We start from the raw sequence: 5,141 nt of genomic DNA on the forward strand, positions 1-5,141 counted from the left end.
AGGATTTGTATAAATATAGATATATATGTGATTAAAATTTTACTGACAGGTTTGAAGTTTTTGTATAAAGGTATTGCAGTCCATATGTTTTGCATTTTCACGCACGTTTTGCTGAGGCGACGCATCTGAGGGAAGCTATTATATGTGTGTGTGTGTGTGTGTGTGTGTGTGTATAGTTGAAATTTACAGAAAAACAGAAGACGAAGACAGATGGTGTAGACAACAAACAGATGTATTAGTTTAACGCTCGGGAAGTGAACAAGTCTTTAACGTTTCGAGCCTACGCTCTTCCACAGAAAGGAACACAGAAAGAAACAAGGAGAGAAAATAAAGAGAAAAAATAAAGAATGTGTAGTGGCTAGCGATCTATCATGCCGAAATATATGTATATTTACTCCATATACGAAAATTCTTTCGGTTTCCTAAGATGGCTTATATTAAAACATAGTCTTCTTTCATTGTTTTTGCGGATTCTTAATTCCTGCTTCGCTATGATTTCAGATTTGATCTATCTTCCCGGCAGCTCGCTGTCACATATCCATGCTGTATTATTATTATTATTATTATTATTATTATTATTATTATTATTATTATTATTATTATTATTTTATGTTTGACTTTTGTTTTGCATTTGTACAAGTTGGATCCAAGTCTCACCCAGAGACCTCAAGAGACAACAAGTTAGAATTTCATGTAGGTGTTATGCCTAGGGTACCATATATTTGGATTTGTACAGTTTTGTTCAAGTGAATGTTTAAGAAACCATAAGAAAATTATGTGTTTGCTTTAAAATTTGAGATCACATAGACAGTATTTTACGTAGGATATGGGCAGTTCCCATGAGCACTATCTTTTGAACTTCAGCCATTTTGGGGTTTCCTGGTATCTGATCTAGGTAGTAATTATTATTATTATTATTATTATTATTATTATTATTATTATTATTATTATTACTACTACTACTACTACTACTACTACTACTACTACTACTACTACTACTATTTAGAGAAGTCACATTGGCAGAATCGTTAGAGCGTTGCGAAAATTCCTTGCAGTATCTAGTTAGGTCTCTTTCCCCCTCTGAGTTCAAATCCTGCCGAGGTCAAACTTGCCTTATATTCCCCTCCTCAGAGTCGATAAAGTGCTGAGACTGATGTAATCCTCTCACTATTGTTGGCCTTACACCTAAATTAATTAGAAGCAATTACTAAGGCCATTGACTTGGAAAATCGTTAGAGAATCGAACAAAATGCCCTGCAGTATTTGGTTAGTTCTATTTCCGTTCCATACTCAAATCGTGCCGAGGCCAACTTTGCTTCTCGTCTTTTCGGTTAGATAAAATAAAGTAACAGTCATTATACCTAAGTTTTGAAGGCGATAGGTTTTTAACAACTGAATGAGTTGTGTGACGATATATCTCAGAATCACTTACTAAAGTTAATCTCTTGAATAAGTGAATTACTTATCCGTCGAAATAGCAGCCGAATTCTTTCACATTCCATTCGACCTTCATAAAAAAACGAAAGAGAACATCGCGTAGTATAGTCATTGCTAGAAAGAAAAACAAAAAACAGCAAAGTTGGTACGCATTTGTCCAATGCTCTATTTGCTAATGAATAGATGGCTTAAGGCTAAAAAGACAACAAAAATTGGTTAAAGCCAGCCACTGGAAGATGGTTATGATAATGAAACAGGTAAATAAGATTGTTTATTAAAACTAGTCTGTTTCCCGAGATAGTTAATTTTTAAAAATTTTATTGTTCATTAGAATAACAAAACGGAATGTAAATTGTTACGCTTATGACTGGCACGAAATTGCTTACGACGACGAGGGAAATTAACATGCAAGTGGCTGAATACTCCATAGACAGATGCACCCTTAGCGTAGTTCTCAGGGATATTCAGTATTAGACAGAATGTGACAAGTCTGGTCCTTTGAAATACAGGTACTACTCTCATTTTTGACAGTGAACTGGAGCAACGTGAAATAAAGTGTCTTGCTTAAGGATCCAACGTGCCGCCGGGAACTGAACTCGTGAGTTTACGACTGTAAGCCGAATACCCTGACCACCAAGCCACGCACCTTCACTACTGTCGTACACAGGTTTCTTTAAACTGCTCTTTTTATCTCGATTGTTAATACGGTGAAATTATTAAATGGACTATTGGGTTATGTATTAAACGAAATACGCAAAACTTCTTATTTAACTAATTAATGCATGTCTTCCGACAGTCATCAAATACGAAATGTATAATTTAATGAATAATAATGAAGAAAAAATGTTTTTAAAAGAATAAGAAACTGGTTATTTCCTTATATTATTTTGTTCAGTGCTGAAGAAAGTTAACTGGACCGCAACAAACCTATAGAAATATTTCTGTGAGCTCCAAAGCAAAGATAATTCTGGTGAATTTGTGTCTTACTATGAGCATGCTTGTGAATATTTATATACACTTATATGGGAACACTTTCTTGATGTGTGCATTCACTATTGTGTGAATGCTAGCGTGAAACAACTCATGTTAACGTTCCATCTCCTGAAATTTCTTGAGGAAGGAAAATTGACAAAGTGAAATTTTGAAAAGGCAATTGAAAACTGTCTTTGCTTTTATAAACTGTCTTTGCATCATAAGAAAACTAAATTGGAAGGGCTAAATGGCCACATCTGAGTAGTCTCAAATTAGACACACTAAAATGAAATGTTACTAGGCCAAAAGAAATACGACAAATAAAAACATTACAATTGTATGTTTCCATAAAGTTTTGAAAATATACTGAAAATTCTAATCAGCGAAGCATATGTTGACGTTTCCAGTTTGGGTAGAAACAGTGCCGTCTTAAGATGTGGGCACACTGGGCAGTTACCCGGGTGCCTCGCAGGCCTCACGGCCCTAATTATGATCATGGTATGCTGTGGTTTGCTATCAATAAATACAATAGGGCCTAGTGCATTGCTGTTCTCGGGGGGTGGGGTGCTATAATGTTTCTAAGGCGGCCCTGGGTAGAGCGTTTGCTATAGGTCAACTGGAATTCGTGTTTTAGGTGGAGAATTGATTAATTTCAAATTTACGTGCATGTGGAAAATTTCTTATTAACAAAGTCATTTTTATTGCCCCCTCCCCTCTTTGAAAATCACTAACATCACCAGGTTTTTGTATTTTTTCTCTGATAAGCATATTTCAATTAAGATTTGTGTGTACTTCATTCATTACATCAGCCCTTATCTCATTAATAGACTATGCCAAATACTTTAATTTGCATACACTGACGGCCAGTATAAATAAGCAATCGTAAATAATTATTTTAACAATCTCGTTTAAATCCTCTAGTAAACTACTCCCCTCTATATCCTGAATTGTTAAAATAATTTATTGTTCTATAAATAGATTCTTTATTAAAATGGACAACCTGTATATTTGGATTGTTAAAGAAACAGAATATTTTTTTATCTATGAATTGTTTACTAAAATCACAATTTGTATATCTGGATTGCTTAAATATGCGACGGCTTCTATAAATGAAGGGCCTAGTGAAGATGGCCACCTTTATATGTGGATTGTTAGCTGAACTACAGATAGTTTTCCTTTTCTTTTTCTAATTAAAAATAAACATCTGTATACATGAATTTATGAATAGGTCATTCATTAAAACTGAATTTGTATATTTGAAGATTGTTAACACAAGTGATCACCTCCTTAAATGGATCGCTTTTATTTAAATAATCATTTTATTTTTATTTCTGTGTTGTTACAATAGCCAACCACTTTTACAAAGGGGTTGTTTGTTGAAACTAGTTATCTGAGTCATTAAAGTAACTGTGACTAATAGTAAAAATGGATTGCTTAATGAAATAATTACTTGTATAACACAATTGCTAAAACTGGGTGAACACTTCTATAAATGAATTTTTTAAACCGACCATCTGAATACCTTGATTGTTAACATAACTGACCACATTTATAAGATTGCTTATTAAACCAGCAATCTACATACACATCGGTACAGTTTTGAAAATAACTGACTAGTTTTGTAAAAAGAATTACGTATATTTCAAACATTGATTAGCTATGAATGCAAAATAAATAAAGTTACCAAATTATATTCTTTTAAAACTCACCAGTTTACAAAATAAGTGAAATCATTCCATTATTTATTAAAATTTATTTTTTATACATTTTTAAAAAGAAACAAAATGTGACATCAATCTATTATTTGATTGAAACGAGCTAATGAGGGGCTTCTATATAAACCCTAGAATTCCTAGAAATAATGGCAAAAATCTCCTTCAAGCGATACCTTTCCAAGTACAAAATAAAGAATGACATATTGCAAAATGTAGTGATAGATATACAAAAATCGCACGATGGTCAGTAACCATTTGTGTACCTGATCAGCGCTGATCTAGATTAAACAATTTAAAGTGACTCTAAGAAAAGACTGTAATGTTGGACGACGCAAAATGACCAATGGTATTCCTCTAAAGTGGTTATTTATAAAGACTTGCAGAGACATGGTCGCTTTATAAAGAAACAGCAGGCAAATTTTCTTAACCATCACACCTCATCTTCTACGAAAAGTTAAATTCGATAATGGAATTCTGTTTGGACTACGTCTGCGTAAACAATGGGATGATCACAAATGTAAAAAAGGACGAGAAGATGAATATTTTGACCATAGATCCGCTCACTAAACAACAATATTGGATTAACAATAATTCAAAAATTATTATTTATATGTTTCAAAATTTCGTTTCGTTACTGAAATCTTGACCCAAATTTTGAACAAATTGTCAAAACTGTTTTAATTGATTTCCTAAACGCTGAATAATTTATACATTCATTTTTTATTCAAAAAGCACCACTTATTTCTAAAATTGTTTTTTTAATGTCTTTTTTTTTTTTTTTTAGCCGTTGTCCTTGTTCGGAATTATTCCATTATCTACTGTAGAATTATTCCATTATCTACTCACTTCTAACCAAATGAGTATTTGTTATTATCTTTAAAAAGATACAATCACAATTGGAATTTCATAAGAATGACCAATTTTAACTTTTTACTTGATTAATTAACAGATTTATTGAAAAACAAATGTGATCATTTGTATCATCGGTGAACAAAACAAACGACACTAGGTTTTAAA

At 32.6% G+C, this 5,141-nt stretch overlaps 1 protein-coding gene across 5 annotated transcripts in view; it reads left to right on the top strand.

Moving 5' to 3' along the window:
• The window catches only part of LOC106878039 (G-protein coupled receptor 52), a 37,885-nt gene that overhangs the window by 2,872 nt on the left and 29,872 nt on the right, over positions 1-5,141 (top strand). The window contains exons 2-3 of one of the 5 annotated variants that reach the window (XR_001410459.2): positions 1,969-2,104; positions 4,909-5,135. The exons of 1 other annotated variant lie outside the window; for it this stretch is intronic. The gene's annotated coding sequence lies outside the window, so the exon portion shown is untranslated. 3 more of the 5 variants (XR_001410460.2, XM_014927128.2, XM_014927127.2) reach the window with 3 other exon arrangements.

The sequence above is a fragment of the Octopus bimaculoides genome, chromosome 28 (genome assembly GCF_001194135.2).
Source record: "Octopus bimaculoides isolate UCB-OBI-ISO-001 chromosome 28, ASM119413v2, whole genome shotgun sequence".
Taxonomy (NCBI): domain Eukaryota; kingdom Metazoa; phylum Mollusca; class Cephalopoda; order Octopoda; family Octopodidae; genus Octopus; species Octopus bimaculoides.